This window comes from Nomia melanderi, chromosome 1, assembly GCF_051020985.1.
Source record: "Nomia melanderi isolate GNS246 chromosome 1, iyNomMela1, whole genome shotgun sequence".
Taxonomy (NCBI): domain Eukaryota; kingdom Metazoa; phylum Arthropoda; class Insecta; order Hymenoptera; family Halictidae; genus Nomia; species Nomia melanderi.
This window is the reverse complement of record NC_134999.1, coordinates 24,386,588-24,411,696: the sequence shown is the minus strand read 5'-3', so window position 1 is coordinate 24,411,696 and position 25,109 is coordinate 24,386,588. Positions and strand designations below refer to the sequence as shown.

Sequence of the window (25,109 nt, the reverse complement as noted above, 5' to 3'; positions counted from 1 at the left end):
ATTCTTCAGAAAAGCATCCATTTATCAATAATTGTGAAAGCATCCATCATGTGTCAATAATTTCAATAGTTGACTTATCAAAACCATTCCATGATAACTCCAATAGTCACCTATCAATACCAAAACCTAATACAAATTGTTAAATCAATTTCTTCGTAAATTCCTTATAAAAGTAACTACTACTTCTCAATAATTATAAAAGTTGACTTTTAAAAATCATTCTATACTGATTCCAAGAGTCACCTATCAATCCCAAAACCTACTCCAAATTACCCCAACTTCCAAAATCCCTCACAAAATCATCCCTCATTCCTCCTAATCAAAAAACCCACCACCATTCCTCACCAATTACAAAACTTTCCAAAATCATTCCACAACTCCAATAGTCACCTATCAATACCAAAACCTACTCCAAATTACCCCAACTTCCAAAATCCCTCACAAAATCATCCCTCATTCCTCCTAATCAAAAAACCAACCACCATTTCTCAACCATTACAAAACTTAACTTTTAAAAATCATTCCACAACAACTCCAATAGTCCCCTATCAATACCAAAACCCAATACAAATTGCTAAATTAATTTCTCCAAAATCCCTCACAAAATCATCCCTCGTCCCTCCTAATCAAAAAACCCACCATCATTCCTCACCAATTCCAAAACTTTCCAAAATCATTCCACAATTCCAACACCTATACCAAAACCTAAACTCTAACCCTCAAAATCCTCCAAACCACCCCCAATTCACTTCCAAATCCCAAAAAACGTTCCCAAGACGCACCTGGTAGTTCCAGTGTTAACACGTGGCTAATCGCCGTGGTAATCCGCGCGACGCGCGTCGCGCAGCGTCTTTAAATTTCGCAAAACCTGTGCAGTCTTTTATTTCATTCCGTGGCATTCTCCACGAGAATTTCAGTCGCGTTGGTAACCGATAAACTCGGCACACCGAGGAAAACCGCGCGGCCGAACCGGACAAACACTTTTGCACTTTTCCCGTGCGAGGCGAACGACGTAAAACGTAATTACAGTAGCGATGATGTCATCGGATGACGCCGTACCGTCTGAACTAGCCCACGCTCGACTCTAGAACGCATCGTCCGACGTGGGACCTACGGTTCGACGGAACTATCGTGAAATAAATTGGTACTACCTTGCGCCGGAACACGCGGAGGTATCAGCCTTGCTCTCGCCGTGATGTCGGTCACCGTGGCAAGACGTTCGGTCAGCCGTGGGTTCGTGTGATCACGTCGGGTACTCCTCACTTGTGGTAACGAACAACACACCAAAAATAGATATATGTATATATATATACAGGCTCTCTATATATATATATATATATCCTATTCGCCAGCACTGATATCCCGATGGCACGACTGCGTTTCTCCGACGTGCGACATATGCGAGAGAACTCCGGGCTCCTGCTCTCCGTTCCGTTACTCCCGAATATTCCGGCGAGCGCTCGCACTACGTTCCGACGACACAAACCCGCGGGGGAACTGGTTCTCACTTTAAAAACGCTGGCCCGGATGCTCGCTGAGCCGCTCCGCTGTTCCAGCTCATAATCCGCTTCTCGCGGGAGAGGGACTCGGTATTCCAACTGCGTAACTGGCCTGACGCTCCGCCGTGAACCACGCGCGACTGCGAGGGAGACCAAACGTACTGCGTGTAAGGCGGCGATGGCGACGGACGTCGAGGGACCGGCTGGTGGAACGGGGCGAGTGTATGCGTCTGACGGAAGCCTCGATGCGATTTTGTAAGAGGGTGAAAAGGTAAGGCGAGCGATGCTGGTTAGGCGACGGGATTGCGACTGCTCGCTGCTTGCTCGGCTAGCCGCTAGCGGGGGCCTGGCGCGACACCGACTGCCGACAGCGCCCCCTTTATCCCCCCTCCATCCGTACTCCCCTTCGCCCCACCAGCACGTTCCTCTTCCTTCTTGCTCACGTAGTGTGCGTCCGTTTCTCTCTGGATTTTCTCCTTTCCCCTTCGACTGTCGCAACTGGCACCCTCTAATTCGAACCCTCTCTTTCCGGTGACGCAGTGGCTCTTTCTCCATCTACCCTCTTTCCCCTCCCGCATATCGGCCCCCCGCGGAATATGCCGTGCCACGTCGCCGTCACCGACGAGGCACCAGCCGCCCCTCTACGCTCAATAAGCGAGCAACGCGCATGCGCCGCGTTGCCCCTCCACCCACGCCAGACGCCGTCTCGGTTTATCCTGCGCCGTCTGGCGACCCAGCCTCGCTTACCCTGAACCGGCACAGGTTAGGCTTGGCTGCGCATCGCCCACTGACTATCACGCTCGCGGCTGGAAGAAGTTTAGTCAATCTCCCTTTCGAGCTTCTTCTCCGACGCGCTCCGGGAAACAGAACTTCCAGCGTGTGTACCGTACACCGTAATCTTGTTTCTCCATGCGTTCACGCGGGGAGGAACATTCTTTAGATTCGATCTGCGGGAGAATGATAGCGGCAGATAGCGGGACAAGAGTGATAGAGCACGCTGCAAGGTCGCGGGAAGAGCTGATTGCTGGGTCAAGTTGCAGCGTATGGGGTTCGGAGTTAGTTAACTTACTATGGGTTTGGGTTCATGGGTTTTTGGATGACTCCTGCTGAGGTGGTGTTTGGGTCTAGGTTTTCTACGGGTTTGTATGGTGATGATTGGAGTCGAAGGGAATGAATGTTAACCCTTTGTGTATGGGGTTCAGACTTAGTAAACTATGGGTTTAGGTTCACGGGGTTTGTATGGTGGAGATGATTGGAGCCGAAGGGAATTGAGCTTTGCGCAATTGTGTGAGGCTTGTTTCTGCAATTTTTACGAAATAGAAGAAATAGTAATTGTTTTTGTATGATTTCTTTATTCGATACACTGAGTTTCTCCATTAATTTGAATACAGACAATTTCATTGCTTGGTCTGAAATATTCACTTGATTGTACTAGTAATTTAGAAACTATAAGCTTAAAATATAATAAAATATAGGGCTTGCTGAATCGAAGAAATCGTTCAACATCTGCGACTTCAACAAATACGCATGGAATTAACGCAGTGAAATAATTTATTGTTAAAGGACGCTCTTACTTTACCCCTTCGCGAGAACAACGTTGCCTTGTCGCATGAAGTAACTCGCATCTAACTTCGCAGAAGAGAAATTAGACCACCAGTTGAACGGTTGCAGTAAATTAACCACACAACATACGATTTTAAATTACATAATCCTGATTAACTCTTTCCGGTACGATTTAATCGCGAAAAATTCGAGAAAAACAGCATGTTTCATGATTCATACATTTTGTTAATCTAATGAATATTAATTAAAAGTAATCTTTAAGGTACTACTAAATATTCCAATTTATTCTCAATTAGAATCTATATAAATTTTATATATACACAAACATGTTACCCGTAATTTACAGCTTGAAAAATTAATGACGAGCTGTACTCATTATTTTAAAAATACGCCACACCATGCAATAATTTGCAAGTTCTCAGAGAATTATCCGTTACATTTTTAATAATTACACAAAATCAACTTCCACGTTACCTAGGCATCATTATCCAATACATTAATACAGAACAAACAAACAAATACCTCAGTACAGTCCCTAAAATAGCCACAATTCTCAATAGTTCAACAAATTGCATCGATTTGATTCGAAAACGTTCGAAGATCGTCGCTTCTGTGATCACTTTCACGCGGCACGGTTGATCGGCCACGGATAATATAGCTCGCTAATCGGCAGGATAGCATGGGAACTTTCGAGGCGACTAAACTTATGGCGCGCACTGTATACCTGCTTAATCTCGTTCCCTGGCGTATTCGCGGCGCAGAGAAGGGAGCGAAGTGACAGTGTGCGAGGGAGGCAACGAATGAGATCCGTAGAAAATTCTTTATACCGACGCTGATGGCCTCTGCGCGCTACGGTTCGCAGCGGGAAAAGATCCCGGTGCCTGATACCGTAGGACCGTGCATATCGTTTGCACGAATATCTCTGCCGTACATTGTACGTACACCGTACGTATACAAACTTATCGCGGCCCATTGTTACGATTCGTTCTTTTGCTACACTTTTATTTTGTATTTTGATTTACCGGCCTCGATGCAGAAACGACCACACCCGAGGATTTTATTCTACGTTACGAGCATGCCTGCCAATGTTCTTTCCTGGATCACGTTGTTTATAATAATTGAGGTCAACTGACGTTTATTTGCAGTGTTTCTGGTAGGTGGTTCATAATTTGCAGAGGAATGCTTTGCGCTTTGGATATAGTTTGCAGACAGTGTGAATTTTTTTTGATAATATTGGAAACTGGTATTGAGACATTTGATTAGGAGAACAAAGGGTTAAGAGTGAATTGAGAATAATCGATGGAATGGGTACGAAGTAGACTGTAATTAGAATTTGCTACAGAATTTGGATATTTAGAATTTGGATATTAGACTGTAATTAGAATTTCAATTTCTAAAATTGAGAATAATCTATAGAAACGCATAGGTACGAAGTAGACTAATTAGAATGTGTGCTAGAGAATTCGGATTATTCACAGAAAACGTGAAGAATTCTTTTTGATAACATTGGAAACTATCGAGTCACATTTGATATAGGAACAAAGAGTTAAAATTGAGAATAACCTATAGAAACGCATAAGTACGAAGTAGACTGTAATTTTCTAATTAGAATATGTGCTAGAGAATTTGGAAATTCACGTTTTATAAGTAACATTAGTTCACTCGCGTTTCAAGTGAAAATTAGCAAGTTACGAATGAAATTTCAGAGAAGTAGTTAGCGGCAATTCAGAAAATCGATCGTTTACGTTCGATAATTGGCGATACCGAAGTTACCGAACCGTGCATTATTATCTGCAGATATATATATACACACAGAGAGAAAACGGTGAAACTTTTTGTAAAACGAATGATTATCGTGCAAGCTCGAAAACACGTCGATTAACTTTAACCGACGCTATAGCCGACGTCGGTTTCAAACTCTTTCTTCAGAGATTCCCGATACCAATGGCGGAAGCGGAAGTAAACCATTCTCGCCTCGCTGACTCTGATAAGCAGAGCAACTGTTACCTACACATAAATGTACTTTCCGTTTCCAAAATCCTTGCAACGTGTTGCACCGGTGTTCGCGTATTTCTATGTAAAATTATCATATCTATTATTCGACTCTGTTATTCGTAATCTCACGTCGCGATGTCGCCGTATATTATTCGATATCTAATCTCACTTAAGAGATCTCTCTATAAAAATAAGTTATTTTAGTTTCTTGAATTATTACATCTTTAGAATTATTTAGATTTTCTGCGTGAATCTGACGTATAAACGGATCAGTGACTCATAAGCTAATCAAACGATGACCCTGAAGCTCATATTTATTATCAAACGATGACAATTGGACCCTGAATCTAAGCACTTGCAGTTCATCCAAGTAATAAATCATCCAAAGTGCATATTGTAGAACAAAAGGTTATTTCGAATGTATCTGGTAATTAGACTGACATTGAAACCTAGCCAATACGGTGAACTTCGGGTAGAAACACCTCTTCATAATTGCGAAATCGTCATTATACCTCCACCAGGTGCCTTTCAACACCATGGCACTTGACGACCATGGTTCAATGGTGCACATATGATCCGATTATTGAAATCGGTTTCGTCTCTTTCTTTCTATTGGCATCACTTCGTATATCCTAAACGTCAATCGCTTATTATACTAGCAATCACCGTAATTCTATCGTGTTTAGTGTCATTTCTATTAGAAAACAACGATGAACTTCATCAAACGTCGTCAAATCAAAGAACAAAGCTGTTTTACTTAATTTCGTGTCAAACTAGTGTCAAACGTCAGAAATAACTCCAGTCCATTGAATGCTGCAATTATTTAATTCACTGTATACAAATCAAGGAACAAAGCTGTACTTTGTTATATGTATTAATATATCATAGAAAACTGAATATTAACACTAGAACTACCAGATGGAGAATGACTCATCCACAACTTCTACAATTGAAAAACAATAAACCCTAAATTTCGAAGGAAATTGTTTTAACTCGCGAATCAAGTGTTGACGGAAGTCTCGGTTCTATGGAAAAATTCTGAAAAGTCGAATCGATTGCTTCATAGTTCTATTAAACATTAACTCATTGAATACCGCGCGATTTCGTAGTATAAAATACTGGAGAAAGAGAATTTTATTTGAAACAGTATAATTATTACATAACAACTCACAATAGAACAATAAACAAATCAAACAACACACACACTATTTCTATGTCTCATCGGAAAATGTCGAATGTTTCTAGTGAAAAGCTTCCGAGTGCAAAGGTTAACCCCTGGCGACTCTCGGTCACTTGATTTGACACAGTAAAACCATAGAATGTGACATTTAACGTTAAACTTTGGAAAAAACTTTGTTCCTCAATGTACTGGTGATTTCGAATTAGTCTCAAAGATCGTCTTCGGCTCGTAAAGAAATGTTAAATATTTCTAGTAAGAAACATCCGAGTGCAAAGGGTTAAGTTAGTTTTAGGAAGAGTTGATTATGTTTCGGTAAAGTGTTGGGTAGTTTCGTCGATAGATTTAATATGGGAAACTTATGGAGTTTATTTAGTGTTCTTTTTGTTATTAGAAAGGTAAATGCTTCTCCGAGAAATTATTAAAATTCACTTAGCACTACGAGAATTGAATTGTAACTGAATTGAAGTCTGAACAGATACTCTTGGAGTTTCTGTAGCGAAATTTTGAAGAATCAATTCTGCTCGGTAGTTTTATTGTACGGGCATTTATCGTACACTTCATTCTATTATTCCTAAAAGAATTGTCGCTCGTTTATTTAGATTGTGGAAGCTATAGATTTGATAGTAATTGGGGTAAACATTTACAAATATTTCTAAAATCCAATATGCGTCAATTCGACGCGTTCCGTAAAGAAATATTAAATATTTCTAGTAAGAAACGTCCGAGAAAGGGTTAATCAACGTAAACGTTCATAGAATAATTCCACAAATCGTAAAGGATTAATCTTGGAGTGGTTCGACGAGGGAAGTTATCGAGGAATTTGGTAGCGTGGAAAAATGAATCGGCCATTCAGCGTATATCGCGGCGAGTCGGTTAGGTACGCGTATATAAATGTAAGGAAGAGAGGATGGAAGAACGGGGGGTGGGATCGGAACGCGAGACACCGCCGGGGTGGGGGTGGAAGCATCCGCTGAGGTGTGATACGGAACGTCGGTGATATTTCTCATGAAACTGAACCGAATAAATTTTTAACAAAAACTGCTGACTCACTGCATTACGTTTCCTCCGTTCGTTTTTTCTTTACAGCCAGACTGCTGCCATCTTTTCATTCTAGTGTCCGCCGCTTCCTTTCCCTTCGAGTGGCCGAAATATGAGAGGGAGGGTCCCGCCGAAGCACCGTCGTGCGAACAAATTTATTTGCATGCTCGATTGTATATAACGCCCCTGAAATATTGAACAGACGGGGACCAGTGGAACGCCGAGGACACCGTTAAAACTACCGAGTTAACCAGTTAACTGTGGAATTTTGAAAAACCCCTGGTTCTGCAGTAAAATCGAAAAATCGAGCGTGTACTCGTCGAACGCGAGAGTACATTTTAATGGAAGATCGAAGCGAAACAAAGAATTACATGTTTTTGTGAAAAAGTAAAGAATTCGTGAAAGAATCAATCATCAAGCTTTACGGTGACGTGTATACTCGTCACAGTTAACTGGTTAAATGAACTTCTTCAAATTCTATGGGAATTCTAAGAATTAACCCCTTATGATGAAAGTCTTCAAAGTTTGTTTCGTTTATTCTTTTGTAGTTTAGGTTACACTGTTGTCTAGTTGTTTCCTCTATCGAACAAATTATCATTGACAAACTACAATAGTTTTCAAGTAATTTAGAAGCTCCGGTCATTCAACATTAACACGTTGACTGCCACGAAAAACTTCAGAGCTTCATGTATCGTTTTTCCTTTTGTAGCAAAGATAAGGAACAATCACTTCTTTTTTGGCATTGCGATCGTTGGGTTAAATTATTATCGATTGAACATTGTCATTCAAGTAATTTAGAAGCCCCGGTCATTGCCTCAACGTTAACACGTTGAACGCCGCACGATTTCATAGAGCGAAATACACAAAATGGAAGAAATATAATATTAAATCATTTGAGTGAATTGCGTTATTATTATTGCACATTAGGTAGCATTATTTATAATATAGAATTATTTTTAAATAATCGTTATTTAACACTTTAACTGCCACAGCGGTCACCGATGACTAGAGCTTTCAAATTACAAGAAAATAATTATGACTTAGAAGATAATTGATTTCAAATAAAAATTTTCCGTAACATAAATAACTAGATAATAGGGTAATACAAGAATTCTCATATCAAATAATTAATCATTCTTGCTTTGTATCTTTGCTATAGAAAGGATAAGTGACACATAAAACGCTAATGCTTTTCGTGGCGGTCAACGTGTTAATTGAGTGAACTATAGTAATTCAATTTGTTTGGGGTCACCGGTGACTCCCATGGCATACAACGTGTTAACTATCTATATTGTTAATGATTTATTGCGAAAAGAAGAAATTCTGATACTTATTCTACGTTTACTAGAAAGGTTAACAATTTATACTACGAATAAATAACATTCAGATTTGTCAAGTTTAGTTTAAAATGTTCTCCACGAACCTGATACGATACTGTAAATCAAGAGGTTAAGATTTCCATTGATTTGCAGTTCAGTTTGTAATCAAATTAATCATTTCTCAGAGAAATATCTTAATAAGTGCAACAAGAAGTCCTGTGTGGTAGTTTCAGCGTTAGTCTCGGAATTCCTAATTTTTACTGGAACTTCGTGAAGTTTTTGTTAAACGTCCATGTTACAGTAACGTGACTAACTTGACGGGAAGATCATCAGAGGAGATTGTCTCTCGACCACGTATTTCCTCCGCGACAACGGTATCAACGCGGCCACAGACCACGTATGCGAGATGCAAAACAGAAACGCGGTTAAGTCTGCGAGCGCAATGTCCGTGGAAGTTTAGATGAGTCGACGTACGAGAATTCCCAGAATGTCTTACCGCATCGGATCTTCGGATCTCTTTCGATTCGGACATTGTTTCTCCGAAGACTCCTTCCGAGGGAACCAAAAGGCAAGAGAATTTCCTTCGTCCAAGAGAACTTGTTAACGCTGAAACTACTTTAGAATTTTTATTTCGCGAGTGTTTCAATTATGAAGGCGATTCTGAGAGAAATGAAATTTGTGATACAAGAGGCTGTTCTAATTTCATCAAACATATTCCAATTTTTAGAGGGAATTGGAAATAGGCCACTGATTACTCGGTACTCAGCGTTCGCAGGAATTTATTGTAGGTAGTACAACTATTGGTAGAATATTACAAATATCTATGATCTATTAATAGATCACTGAGATTTAATGGGTCAACACTAGAACTCCTCGATTTTTCTTTTGGGATTGCTGAAAACGTACGAATATCTCTGAGGAATTACTGAAAAGTTGATTAAGTAATACCTAAGCTGAAATTTCATGCAATTTAGATCTCAATAAACCCACGTTCCTAGTTTTGGCAATGAATTTTTCAAAGGTCAACTTAAGTACTCGATAGATTCAGTGTTCACTGAGAAATTCCTAAAGAAGTTAATTAAATATAAAGGTGATTCAATTGCGTTGTCTATAGGAAATTGTAATCGAAATTTGAAAAACAGTCATTGGACTGGTCGCGGCAGGAATAGCGTTAACTCTCTTCTATAAGAGTCATCAAGCTGAATCTTGTTTCGAGAAACGTTGCATCGAAGAGCGAGTGTAATCTGCGATGACAGGAGTGGATTCTGAACTTTCTTGTCAGAGGCTGTTGGATATGGACCAATTGCCATCGAAAAATCGACTGAACCTCGATCCCGGGGCCTGGATGGCAAACCATTGATTTACAGCGGTGTACTGTTAGAAATTACCGAAATATATCATTCGAAGTTGCTTGGCTTACAGTCACGTTGTCGTGTAACGGCGTATTTATTGGCGCCGCTTAGTTCAAATCAAGTTTTCATTTGATCTTTGGCCAGACACGCGTCTCGGTGTCGCGAAACGTCGCACAGCATCGATTACGAAACTCTAAAATTAACGTCGACCCGACGTTACAATGTACGCGAATGTAGGATCTGTGTAAACGTGAACGGCGATAAAATCTTTAATCGAACCGTCAGGTCAAAGTGCGCTCGAACAGTGGTGTATCAGTCGCCCACCACTTTCGACGCATTTTTACTGGTAACGATGTTAATTGCGATACTGATTCCATCGGTGCAGATGGTTTCGTGCAGTTTTAGATGTGGACAAATGATTTCGGTTAATATATTGACGATAGTCAGATATTTTCAACGACTTCTGTTTAGGTAAGAGAACATTTTTCGACGTTCTGCTGTTTACTGCTTCTGATTCGAATTATCGAGAAGATGGCAACTAATTCGGAGCAGCTGATAGAAATCTCGCATCGTTCAATTGTTTGATACATGATTCTGTAGTAATAAGAGAGTGATAAATATATTTAAGAATATTTATACTTGAACAAACTTATGAATAATGGGAGGATATTGCTTATGAAGATGGTTTCATTTCTAGATCTAAACGAATAGTGACATTTTCTAAAACTTCTTAAGAAAGCAACGTACAATAACAGATATTCTAATAAATCTACAAAGGTGAAGTTAATGGTATTAATTACCTTCACTTATCAAATCAATCAAGTAAATATAACACACACTAAAGATATATATTTTACACATTATTAAATAAAAGTTGGCTATCATAATATATTCTACAGTATCTGTTTCTAATAAATCTACAAAGGTGAAGTTAATGGTATTAATTACCTTCACTTATCAAATCAATCAAGTAAATATAACACACACTAAAGATACATATTTTGCACGTTATTAAATAAAAGTTACACGATATATTCTACAATATCTGCATTTCCATTTGAAAAGAAATTGAAAGAAAGGATGAACGTTGCTCTACCGATTTCTCTACTTTCTGTTACCAGATCTAATCGATTCGGACAACCAGCGGTTGTATAACGTTGCGTCGATATTATTTATCCACGAGTGGTATTAATGAAAATAACGCTATTATATTTCGATCCGGCTAATAGGAAGCTGCGTGCTACACGGACGAGAACGCTCACAGGTCAACGAATGAAATGGAATATCTAGAATCGTAATCCACACTCGTCCGAAGTTACGTCATCGAAATATTTCGGACAGTACTGGAATAGCGACGGATCCTTCGCGAAAAATGCTAGCCTAGAAACTGCTTTTCAGTAGATTTCAGGTAACAACAAGACTCATAAAAATTCTTGCTTGATAGAAGAATTTTCTACGTGATTTTTGGTAAAACAGACCATGAATCAAGAGATTTCCTTCGATATCTTGACTACAAAGTGTTTCAACTGAATGGAAATAACGGAAGAACATTGTTAAACTCTTCTGCATTTGTTTAACTCCTTGCCATGTGATTTGTTTGTTAACTATGGTTGGTACAACTACTTTATCCTTAATAATTTATTACCCAATTGTGCAAAGCTCAAAGAGCGCGTCTCTCCAATAATTTCCTAGAGATACATGTTATCTAAAAACTGCAGGAAGAACCAGTGGGTAATTTTCCAGCAGTTCTAGTGTTAACTTTGAACTCTGTGGGCTCCAATATTGCACCAGTTGTAATATCAAATGTTTTAACGAATCAAAGAAACTACCCTAAAATTATTAGATTTTACACATTCAAATTTTGTACCAAGGAAAATAAAGGATCTAAAAAATTAGCATTTCTCATTTCCACTACGAATATTATAAAAATTAGTTGCTAGATTATAAAACATGGAGTGCTAAGGGTTAAAATATCTCGAAACTGAGTGCTCTATTTATCGCAGCGCATTGTACAAGACAATCGACTCGAAACTCGCAACAATACATAAGTTATCGACGTTAAGGGAGGACTCTGGTTCAGCTTAATTCAGGATTACCGTTTCCACGACGAATGCTCGTCCCGGGAGACGCCGATGGCGCGATCGCGCGCGGAATAACGGGCAATTTTATCACCGCGAGAGGATTATGAGTCCGTCGTGTTCTCTCGTGAAGATTAGGCTGCTCGCGGGGGGCAAAATATCGTGTGTGGAGCGTATTTACGGGCTCGAGGAGCACGCTGAGTTATCCACGAAAGTCAGGTTAGCACGGCCGGGCCCTCCCCGTGGCTTGTTATCTTATTGTATTGTTAGTACGACGCCGTCTTGGAGCAGGTTTTCCCCCCTCCCGCGCCAACCCCGACGCTCTTTTGCACCGGCTCCCTTCTTGCTTTGTCATCTCTCTTCTTCTCTGCCGACGCTCTTCCCTTTCTCCGGCCACTCGACCCCTTGCTCGCCGAGTTTTTCGCCAGCGCCTGTCTCGATTCGTCGAATTCTGCCTCGTCCTGCCTCGCCGATGCGAGCTTAGCATGCAATTATTATCCTATGAACGCGTCATTGCCTTCATATTTCGAAATTCACTGTTGTTGGTTGTCGATAGACGCCATTTTGTCATTTTGGAGGCTTGTGAATTTGATTTTAACTGATATTAGAAATACTGGATGGGTTAAAATGATTTATTTTTGAATTCTTTTATAATTGTTGATCGAGTAATGTAAGTTATTAGTGATCGAAGTCTCGATGGATGTATTTTTCAAGTTCGATTCATCGAATTCTGCTTCGTCCTGCTTCGTAGATGTGAGCTTAGCATGCAATTATAATCATATGGACGCGTCATTGCCTTCATATTTCGAAATTCACTATTGTTGGTTGTCGATGAACTCCGTTTTGTAATTTTGGAGCCTCGTGAATTGAATTTTAATCGATATTAGAGCTACTAGATGGTTCAAAATGAGTTGTTTCTGAATTCTTTTGCAATCGTTGATCGAATAATGGATGATTCTTTGAGGAGTTTCAGGAGAAATTGGTTTAGTAGCACGAAAAGTCATTAGTGATCGAAGACTTGATGGATTTTTCCAAGTTTCTATAGAGGAATTTTATAAAGTCGATTTAACAGCTCGATAGTTTTGTTAAACAATGGAAAAAAGAGAACTATGCGCTGATCCATCGCCATCCAATCAATTAATTCATTATCAACATAGTCCTCCCATAAAACTGCAAATCAAACTCCAATAGACGCGCTCTCCGTTTGCACAAAGGAATTCTACAAAGTCATTTATCTACCGGGTAGTTTCACCGTAAATAACTGGGAAAACAGCGCGAGGTTTCCTCAGTGTCCATTTAAATTTTTCGCGTTTCCAACGTTTCTAACCGTGCGCATTTAACCGTATAAAGATTACGCGGTCAAAGAGGGAACAGATGGACAGATAGGTCGCTAGAGAGAGCCGGCTCGCGTGTGTGGGTGCGTGTTTATGCGGCGTAGCAGGCGATAGAGACGGACACGCGTTACCCAAGAGAACGAGAAGAGACGAACTGTCTTCATTATGCTAATGCCGTGCAACTACAGCTGACCGTGGCCAAAAATAGATGTAGATATCGTGGGATGCTGAGTCGAACCTCGAGGGGGTTTTTATCCTCTCGTTCCCTCCTCGTCTGGCCTCCGGCTTCCGTCCTTCTCATTCGTTCTCTTCATTCGACCGGCGCGGCGTTTCGCTTGTTTCCCGGTTCGGAAGATTCCCCTAGAATGAAATGGTTCCGAGGGTGAAGATCGAATCGCTCTTTTCCTATTCCTACTTTACACCGTTGAAAATTTTTCCAACCCTCCGTGACTCTCCTGGTTTTTCACTTCCCTCGATAGCCTCACCTCTGTACGGAACACAATGCTGCCGGGGGAACCTCTGCTCGAAAACCGATGGTTACGTAATAACCTTGTTTCTACGGAAACGGTTTACTTTGGATTTATATTCCCCGAGGCGAGTCGCTCACGCTGTTTACGGAGTTATAATTTAGGTGTGTTTTAACTATTCCTAACGCGACCAGTCGAATGACTGTTTTTAACACTAGGTTTTAGATTGAATTTTATAAACATTATTTGGTAAATGTTTCAATCGGTTTTCGTTGGTCTAATTACACGAATGTGAATCCTGATTGTCTATTTCTACATCTACAATTTCCAAGATCTAAATGAACGAATATCAACTTCCCCAGGAACAATAGAATAAACTGTATAATAAATGCTCGTAAACCTAGTGTTAAAATTTCTATTAGAATTTCCTATAGACAACGTAATTGAATCGCCTTTATACTTAATTAATTTCTTTAGGAATTTCTCAGTGAACACTGAATCTATCGAGTACTTAAGTTGACCTTTGAAAAATTCATTGCCAAAACTAGGAACGTGGGTTTATTGAGATCTAAATTGCTTGAAATTTCAGCTTAGGTATCACTTAATCAACTTTTCAGTAATTCCTCAGAGATATTCGTACGTTTTCAGCAATCCCAAAAGAAAAATCGAGGAGTTCTAGTGTTGACCCATTAAGTCTCAGTGATCTATTAATAGATCACTCACTCTAAATTGTTCTAGACAATTCATTTGTTAATAAATAATGTATCTGATCGCCTTTGTACTTCACTTTTCCTAAAATACATGTATAAAACATTCTTCAATATTCACTCCTTTTTATTGTCTATTTTCTGAGGAAAATTTGTAGTCTTAGCTATCACGACCGGTCATTTGACCTGAACGATTTGTATCTTTTTGTAATAGTATTCTCTCGAAGACTCGATTCCAAAGCTATAAAGTCGTTACAAACGAAAGGTAATGCAGTTGTGGCATGATTTTAGCCAAAAAGTGCCTTTCGGGGATTGCTTTACGGTACTTCCAAGTGTTTTACAGTTCTCGCTCACCTATCGGCCTCGGTAAAATCAGTCAAATCTAAATGTCGGAGATGACCTTTACAGGTGTTTTTCAATATCCTAGATTTAGCCGGGGTAAACGCATGGATTTTATAGAAAGAATCCACGGGAGAAGAAATTTCGAGGCAGAAATTTTTCTTTCAATCGGCAGAAGAACTTGCCATTGAATATCGAAAAGAACTAGAGTTAGGCAAAGAAAATCAAGCAATACCCGTCGCAAATACAAGTACGGGTTCACGCGAACGGAAACCGTGCCAAATAAGATATCGCACAAACAATAAGACTAAGAAAATTTGTCTGAAATGTAAAAAGTACGTGTGTGGGAAATACAATCCACAAACCTATTTGTAAAAAATGCGGTGAAAACGAGTAAAACGTAAATTGTATACTTTATATTTGTATACTGTCAAATTGGCTATTATCTTCATTTTATATTAAAAAATACAAGTTGTGCTAAAGAACAGTCATTCGACTGGTCGAGGTAGGAATAGTGTTAAACGACCAGACTGTTACTTACGAGCTGGAGTAATATTTCCAGGAAAAATTCCGTGATGCATCCACGAAGAAAGATCGCGCAGACCGAGGTACAAGGGAAACACAATGTGAAAGGTGGCGTAGGTGGCTAGTAGAACCTGGTTCTGGACGTTAGCCATTTCCTAATTGTGTAACCTTCCTGGCGTCTAGCTTGGCAAAGGTCTAATAGATCTAATAGGTCAGGTAGAACGGTTTGCTCCTGTATCTGTGACCAGCATTCTGGCTCACCTTGGTATACGTAGACGCCGCAATATGTGTCCACAGCTAAACACTCGCACCTAACTTCACCTCAGCTGCAGTGGAATATTTTCTTTGTAATCCCGGACATTCGGGGAATAATTGCTACGACTGATTAAATTTTCTAAGAATTCTAGTGTCTCTGTTTATGTTCTCTTAATTTCTTGTGTCTATATTTCTTTGGAGACGCTTCGAAGTATATCGAAATCACGGTGCATTTAATTAGAAGATCGACGCCGCTCGTCGATGTATCGCGAGTCTCGTCAATGTCGCGAAGAAGAAGATAAGATGGATCCGTAGGACTGGAGTAACGCCAAAACCGGTCTTATCGCGAGGAACGGAGAGACGTAGGCCGGCAATCCTTCTTTCGATTTGTATTAAATTCCGTGCAGCCCCTGCAGCAACCTGTCTGCAAGAAATTATGCGCATGAATAAAGGTGCGCGACCATTTCGGAGGTTGCTAGCTGCGACGTGCAAACAGACGGCTAGACGTCGACGTGTATCCTGCCCCGTCGGGACCGGATCGAAAGAATCAACGTTGAGACTGGTCATGGCTCGTCTTTGAATACACACTGGAACAAGAAGCAATCTAGCGCCGATCAAAGCCCGAGCTTCAGGTCACGTGTCCTCGGAATCGTCATCTAGCCTCTTCCTAGATCGTTTACCCGTTCGATTTTTAACTCTTTGCACTCCACAAGTTTTTCACCGGAATTCAATATTTTCTAATGAGATACAGACGACATTTTCTTAGATTGAATTCAGAAATCTCACATCAACTATTTTCTTTCGATATTTCGTACACTGATGCATTTAAAAAGTTTAATATTAAATATCAAAGTTTACAGTTTCGCTGTGTCAAATCATTTGGTGACTTAGAGGCGCCTCTGGAGAGTTATAATTCATATGATATATTAATTTGTAGTATTATTAACCATAAATAATATCATTTATCAATGCGATTCGTTCGAATTCGAAATGAAGATTGATCTGCAATCAATTATTACACTTAGCAAACATAAGCATAGACGCCTATAATTCGTCTCTTCCCAATAAATTAAGTTACAAACGAGTAATTTAGTTCACTAAGTAACGAAACAACGATCTGCAGTCACCTTAGTTCGCAGTATTTGAAATTTTCACGTATAATTTAGCTTCTCAGAGGGAGAATGTACAATATTCTCGAAGAATCTTCCTGCAAAGGGTTAAAATGTTCAAGGGGTTAATTTCTGGTCGTTACGCGAAAGATCGACTCTATCGAAGTCCGCGTACGCGAAGTAATGGCGGCGGCGTCCTGGCCGCAAAAAGATTTTCCTAAACGACGGCTGGATAGCGAGAAATCAATGCGGAATAACATTACACACGTGCACACGGCTGGCGCGTATCCAGATGCGTTTACCGATGAGACATTTTTCTGCATAAAAGAACAGCTGTATACGGGGGCACAACAGCGATGGAAAAACTATCAGCCGCCATATTTTATTTCGTACGCCATACTGTCGCGCTAGATTCGCGATATTAGCTCGAATACCTCGAGAATCCGATTATTTATCGCTTCCCTCTCCCCCGTTGAATATCCGCATGCCACTGTATTGTATTTGTAAGCTGTAAACGTTACTTTCGCTTTGTTTTACTCGCAAACACTGCGATTCATCGGTGAAAAGCGAGAGGGAATGATTTTTCGAAGGAATTTTCGACCTGTGGCACGAAGGCTTCGTGACACTCGATCGCCCCAATCGATTGCTTAATTAATAGAAAGAAAGACAACCACGTGATCTCTTGCTGTTCGACTAATTAGATGATTTTTCCACGAGTCTTCGAAATCTGAACGTTTCATCTCGAAATGACATCCGTCCGCAAAGGGATAGAATTTAGCGAAAATAGATACTTATTTTATTTATTTATTATAAAATGAATATTAATCTGCTGCGATCAGTTATGCCTACAATTCGTCTCTTTTTCCAATAAATTATTGACGACAAAGTTGCGTCAGTCAGAGTTGAGAAAGAAATCATAGGGCAAGAGGTTAATCGAACGAAAGTCGGAAATTGAACGTTAGTTTCGTTATAATAACGCGTTCTACGTCTATTACCCGATTGCATGTTAACTTGACGCGCGAGAGGACTGCCGTGCGATTGAATGAAGTGTGGGAATGATAATAATAACAATTTTACAGCCTCTCCGTGCAATAAAATACTAATTTTCATGGATATCCCGACTGAAACGCGATAGTCTGCTTTTAAACGTTATTCAGCGGGAGGTGGTTATTAGATCTGTGTGAATTTTGATAAGCTTTTTATGCGTTCCTCGTAATGCTTGTTTAAACAGATATGTCACGGGAATTTGCATTAGAGGTTTAATCGTTTCTCGTCTCTCTTCGAGCTTTTTTCATAGTTCTGCTATCTGTTCAATTTCTCTTCTATTATGTAGATCTTTTAACCTTCGTTATTATCTGGAATAAAAGGCTAGTTTCAAATGAACAGTTATAAAAATGACAAATCATTCAGCCTGTAATGTTTCGATCACATTCGTCTCCCGTTGTCGCGTGAACGTTAAACTTTATTCGTTCTGAATGTTTATAATCAGGCAATTTTTCCACTAGAAATATTTTCACATTTCCTAACGACATAAAAAATTACAAATTGCAAAGGGTGAAGACTGACTGTCATCGATTTCGAGAGAATTTCGAGAATTCCTTTGAGTTTTAAATCTCGTCGCGTTCCAGAAACTTGTAAACATTTGTCCATGGCATTTATAGTAAACGGATAGTTGCAAGCGTTGCACCGTACAATTGTTTTCATCATCTTCCATACTTGCTCCTCTTCATCCAGAGGTTGTTCCTGGTAAATAACATTTACCATTGCGAACACGCTGGGCTTCGAGACAAATTGATCTTGCTGCAGTCACGTACGGCCTCGCGTCGGAACAACATAAAAATGTAATTACTCCTGTCATCGAACGGGGACGAGCGGAAGAAGACGAAGCAGAACAAGAAGAAGAAGAAGAAGAAGAAGAAGAAGAAGAAGAAGGGGAGATGATAAGGATGACAAGGTCGGCTAAATCGAAGAAGGAACGTGATGTTTAGCTTGGCGATGAGTGGAGGAACATGGGGAATAAATCTCGTTCTCGTAATGTTGTCGTTGCATCGAGTATTGTTATCCTAATCGTCGAACGACGCGTGTAATAGGAATAGTAAAATAATAGATTCAGACACGACGGAAATAATGAAACAACAGAGCGAAGTCGGGGAAACGTCGGCGATAATTCGGCCTAACTATAATTAATTCGAGCGATTTAACCCTCGGCGAGGGGAGAGGCTTGTTTCGATCGATGCGACAGACTTTCGTGTAAATATTCAGTAACCGCCCCTTCGCTTTATCATCGTTCCGGGGAGGAAAAGATTTAAACGGGCAGGACGCGAGTCGCGCAGACGTGAAATTCAGAAGAATGTTCATCATTCTCCTGCCGCGGAGATTCCCGTAGGACAACGTTCATTCCGGATGTTTGTTGGATAAAACATGAAAGACTTTAGCCTGATTCCGACGAAAATTGATGAAAGATCGGGCTGTTGTCTCTGTCCCCGAGCCGGGACTTCCAAAATTCATCAGATTCGCCGATATTGGCCTCCGGGACGCCTGAAGGGAACGATATCGACGAAACATTTATGAACCCTGCGAGTGATTCTTGATTCTTGATTTTCCGGTGAAATCTTAATAGACAGTTCGAATAATGTGAAGTTGCGCGGTTTAATTTCACCAGTGTTTCTTCCGGAGTCGCGTCTGCGCGGGATTTCGTTGGAATTTTCCCTCCGTTCACGTATACAAAAGACTATCGACACTATCCTCGTTGGAGTTAACAAGATCAGCGGCGGGAGGACACGTGGCGGGAATAAATTTCGACAAAGACGTTCCGTCATCCAGTGTCATCGGGGTCCTAAACGCGTTTACGATAAGACTGACGCGAGGAGGATTCCCGCTGGAACGAACGGGACGCGCGACCTTACTTCGTTTGTTCCGTTCTTGTTCGATCGATCGTAATTTCCGTCAGTGACTCACGAAAGAAAGAGCGAGTCGAGCCTGTGTGTACGTACATGCAACGTAGGAGGAAAGACACCGGGGTGTCTGGCAGGGGCTGACTAATCGTGACGCTAAACTAGCGGCGACCCTCCGCCCTCCTCCCTGATTACTAGCCGTATTCTTAGAATCGGTTTGCGTTTTATCCGCCATTTATATAGGAATGCCGAATCGATGGACACTAAAAGAAACTTCTGATGGTTATTATCGCAGTATTTTGCTCGAGGGACAAATTGCCTTCGATCGCTGTGATGTGGCGGACAGTCTTCCGGGGAATTTGAATCTTTGTCATTTTTCTTGTTACTCGAACGCGAGTGCGATGCTACGAGCGTTGGTTTTATTGGGAACGGCTGATGAAATAATGAAACGGTATATATTTTACAGCGTGACTTTATTGCACCTTCGAAAAACACGTCTAGCTCTTTCGAGTTCGCAAACGCGAATGAATCGAACTCCCAAAAGTAAGTTGGCGTCCGCTTTTCTTTGCCAGACGGTTTACGGCGTTGCCTGGAGAAAAGTCTCTTGACTTCGCCTGACAAAATCCAGACACGTCTGGCTGCCTTCCTATTGCCTTCGTTTAGACTGAAGATATACGATTGTTGGCCATTTTTGCTTTTGCTGGCTTAGCATTAGTAATAATTCAACAGGTTTGATTAAACGGATTCGAATGGAAGGAGAATTCAACGCTGGAAGTGCCCAGCAGTCGAGTCGGCTTTCCAAAATTGTTCTATAGAAACCCCAGGAGTCTGTCTATCCAGACTTCGATCACTCAAAATTTAGTTTGCGTGTTGCCAGACAATTTCTTTCGAAACTGCTCAGAGAAGGATCTATTATTTGCTCAATAATCGTTAAAGACGAATTTAGGAATGGTAGTTCTATCGTTAAGCAGTTCATTCGGGTGTCGAGAAGGTAGAAATATCGTGGAACTTTACTGCAATTATAAATTTTGTTTATAAAAGTTACTCTCCGTTCAGCAACTTGTGTACTACAAAAGTACTTAGACATTGATCTAGTTGTCTAAGTTTCAAAAGCTTTTGAATGTACATCTATTAATTTCCCGAAATTAGCATAAATTTCACAGAAAACTCTGACAATCCAAGGTTCACTGTAAAAGCGTCGCAACGCAGAGAACTTCGCTAAAAATCAGCCGAATTGGATTTCCGACGATAAAATCGACTTCGCTTGGCTTTCCGAAGGAAAGAAGGAATTCCAACGTAAATATTCCGTCCCATAAGATTCGAGAATCTTCCGTAGATGATTTAAAACATTGAAATGTTAAACGAGGACAAAGTTAAAGAGAAACAGTGTTGCACGGATTCAACGCGCCGAGAGCTCGGCCATAATTATTGGATGCAAGCTCACCGGCGAACATCATTACTGGTTCTCGTAATAAATAGCCGAAGATTGCTTAGTTCATTGACGTTGATGCGCCATCCCATCGGTCCTCGTGTAAAGTGTACCGCGATTAATCGATCACCTCCAGCGAAATCCCGATTGACTTATAACTGGATCGCTCGCAACCTCCACGACGTGAAACACCGTCGAATGATTTAACGTCTCGACGGTAAAAAGCTGCCGCGCCGGTTTCCGAAACAATTTACGACTTTCGTGTAGTCTTAGTGAACGTATCGTTACAGCGGAACACAAAGAGTCCCATAATTCCCGCGCGAAACGCGAGATTAAAAAGCGTTCGAGAAATCCGCGGTTCCGGGCGACGCGGCCGGAAGAACGCGAGGACCGTGATGAAGACAAACGACACCGCGTCATTCGTTACATTCAACACTCTAGTGTAGTAATTAAAATTAATGCACTCGGGAAAGTTAATAAAATACGTACGAGCTTTCCGTGGGAACTTAATAAAACACTGCTTAATTCTCTCCGCGAGCCGGTGTTCAAGCAAGAAGGATCTCTTGAATCGGTATCGTTAACACAAAAGCTACCAGATTTCTTTCTACAACGATTAAAAAGAGAATTGAAGTCTCACTGTTGAAGTTTCCATAGAGTTTGAAACATATTGATTTATATGTTCAGTTTCAGTGTTGGAAATAAGAACTTTGTGTGTGTTTATATTAATAACTGGTTAGTATTAGGAAATGAATGGAAAGGTTAAAGCGAGGAATTTGTAAGAATTACGTGATTGTTAATAATTCAGAACTGTCAAGAATAATTTTCGATCGATTCTATGCTTGCTAAGAACGGAGAAATGTTATTTATGTACATATTTGTTAAAGAACAATGAAAAATTCGAAGGAGGAATTAATTAAAAGTAAAGAGTCGGAGAATTTCAATATTTATTAGAATTACGTGTCACTGGACATATAATAAATAATAAAGTAATATTATAAAACACGTTTCTATTAAATTCATCACGCTTTTGGTAATTATTAATGTTTATCTGGAAATTCAATTATTTCTGTTATTGATCGCATTGACCGGAACACGCAATTATCATTAATATTAGCCGGTAATTATTAATATCTTGTTTCATAGTACTACTTGCTTCACAATCGCTAATTGAATATTAGAGCTCCTATAAGCCAACACTCAATTAGCACTTAATTTCTAGATAAAATTTTCAGGGAACTAATGTAATATCGTCCATTATTACGTTCACCGAGAGTTTCTGTAATTGCGAACTTCAATAAGATACTTTGACGGGGGAACTTTTTCGCAACGCTTAAGCCGTATCACGCTATGCTAGTTTTCATTAGAGTTTTATGTTAAGCAACGTGCTTGTGCTTTTATCATGTCGCATATTACACAGGATGTCCTATTTCACTTGGACATTGAAATTATTTCCACTGCTACGAGAAGCAAAAGTACACGTACCGATATTTGCTTTTTACAATGTATTAGGATTACGACTTTGAATTAATTGCGGATGCCAAAAAGTAAATTCAGATTATACAGAAATAATAGTGATAATTGAACTGATAAGGATAAATAGACAATCGAACTGAATTTCTTAGAATATTGGAGTGACTCGTATCTCAATTCAGGTGAATTGTCGCTAGTTTTCTTTCAAAGGATTTTAATCTTGAATAAATGATTATAAATATAAGATTGTTATCTTATATTATATTTATAATCATTTATCCAAGATCAAAGTCCTTTGAAAAGAAACTAGTGGCAATTCATCATTCTTCTCGCAAAACGTCAAAACTGTTACAATTACCACAAAAGTAGTAAAATAAAACTTAAATGAAACACTTTTATATTTATAATCGTTTATTCAAGATTAAAGTTTTGTAATTGTGAGAGTTTCAGTATTAATTAAACATTTGATAGATAATTCAGCTTTATCCGCTGAAGGTCTTGTATATTTCAAAGAATCTTCGTCCACAGAGGGTTAACCCTTTGAACTCTGTAGGCTCGAATTGCAGTTGTAACGTTAACCCTTTGTACTCAACAATATTTTTCGTTACGAACATTCATTAGTTTCTGTTGGAATATTGATAATACTCTTAACAAGGAGCGTAAATACTAAAAGACTAAATCACAAACGATTTAGTTATTCGAACAACAAGAGATCAGCACTCGATATAATTTAGCTGTGAATGAAAAGAATTACAAAAGAATCACATGTTTACCTGTATACTCATCAAAAACAATTACTTAACAAATAGCTATCCTACCAGATTAACCCCTTAACTTGCACGCTCGAGTTAATTCGAGCGTGCTAAACAGGCCAAACTGTGAAAATAACAATGCGAAAGCAAAGAAAAAAAATCGTTTTATCGATATTTATCATTTACATGGGATTGTAAGCTATAACACTTATTTATTCAAGAATAAAATATAGCCTTTTCCATGGAACAAAAGCGCAGTATATAAAAATTGATTTTTTCTGGCCGGTTTTTCTCAAAGAAATTGTGCGTTAAGGGATTAAGCGTGAACCGCAGCGCGCGATCCCGTCCGCGCGTCGGCCATTGTTACGGGCGGCCGACTTTCGAAATTCCGGAGCTTCAGCGGCTGATGACGCCGACATTTACGCCGTCGTTTCGACAATCGCGCATCGCTGGAAGCGATTACTCGCGCACTCGCCGCTCGGCAGACGCAGCGTGGCTCGCATAATCGCGAGGTTATGTACGTTAAGAAGGATGTGCGAGTTAACTTAGCTCGTTGCATTAACGGAGATGAACTCATTCCGCCTATTCCTCTTTGTCCGCGTCTCTCTCGCTCTCTCGGCGGCGTCCAGCCCCGTCTTTCTCCTCTTCCCCTCGCAGCCGACCGGGCAAATCTACTCTTTCGAGCCGAGCAAAACCGTCTCGCTCCCTCGTTGTCTTGTCCCGGCTTCTTCTGGCCTGTCTCAGTTTCTTTTGGAGCATTCTTCGCTCTCGGCCCGCCCGCCCACGCCTCGCCTCTATGACGGAACTAACGAACCTTGAAAATCACGTCTCGCGAGATGTTTACCAAAGTTTTCTGTCGCATACCCGATACCCCACACCGCGGCCACCCCTACAGCCGACTCGCTGGAGGGAAATCTACACTGACTCATCGCGCGCTATGAATCGACAGTGAACCGCTGTGGACAAGTGATTCGTACCTTTTGTAGTTTGCTGTAATTACTGGCAGCGTTAGAATTCAAATTGTTTTATTCGAGTCCTTTGAAAGAAAACTACCGACAATTCACCATTCTCGCAAAACGTAAAAACTCTTACAATCACGAACCTAAACAAAACAATCTTCTATTCACAATCATTCATTCAAAATTAAAATCCTTTAAAAACCTAATAACAATTCACCATTCTCGCTACATTATACAAATCAATTTCCCTAGATTTCTCGATCATCCCTACAAAACTGTACTCATTCTAAAGTAACCGAAGCATCTAATGATTTCTAACCGAAAAACGTTCATTCAACCTCGTATTTTCTCTCACAGACCCGACTGTTCCATTGAAGCGTATTCTAATAAGACAGCTCGCAGCCTAACAGTCATCAGAAATGTTTAAACTCGGAGATACAAACTGATCCACTAACTCACTCGAAAGAGCCGAGCAGCGAAAGGCTATAATCTTCGAGACACAAGCGACAGTTTGCAAATAATCGGCGCAACGTCGACACGGGATGCATTTAATGCAGCCGCAAATTAATGTCGGCCGTATAGTCGACTTTGGACAACGGCCACGAACCCGAAACTCTCGCATTCCCGTCCTCTTTTCCAACGTGTCCTCCATCTTTCCTCATTTCTTCGAACGTCGCTACTTTTCCCCAAATCGCCGTCGTTCCCACTGCCACTTTCATTCGTGTTTTATTCGCAGACACGACGGACGAGGATTGCCGCTTGGACATGCGTTAGCTACGTTAATTCTTGAATGCACCGGAAATTACCTAGACAGGTAAGTGCTGAACATTGTCTCTTTCCTGTTA

At 40.3% G+C, this 25,109-nt stretch overlaps 1 protein-coding gene and 1 long non-coding RNA gene across 20 annotated transcripts in view; one reads left to right on the top strand and one right to left on the bottom strand.

Moving 5' to 3' along the window:
* Positions 1-2,150, bottom strand: part of LOC116428922 (protein muscleblind) — a 438,439-nt gene extending 436,289 nt beyond the window's left edge. For 6 of the 19 annotated variants that reach the window (XR_012998182.1, XR_012998183.1, XR_012998181.1 and 3 more), the window contains exon 1: positions 1,152-2,142. The gene's annotated coding sequence lies outside the window, so the exon portion shown is untranslated. Of the gene's footprint in view, positions 1-1,151 lie in introns of all 19 variants that reach the window. The other 13 variants (XR_012998178.1, XM_076365710.1, XM_076365714.1 and 10 more) reach the window with 9 other exon arrangements.
* Positions 1-25,109, top strand: part of LOC116428938 (uncharacterized) — a 333,442-nt gene that overhangs the window by 307,078 nt on the left and 1,255 nt on the right. Inside the window, exon 5 of the long non-coding RNA XR_012998187.1 lies at positions 25,001-25,078. This is a non-coding gene — a long non-coding RNA (uncharacterized LOC116428938). The remainder of the gene's footprint in view (positions 1-25,000; positions 25,079-25,109) is intronic.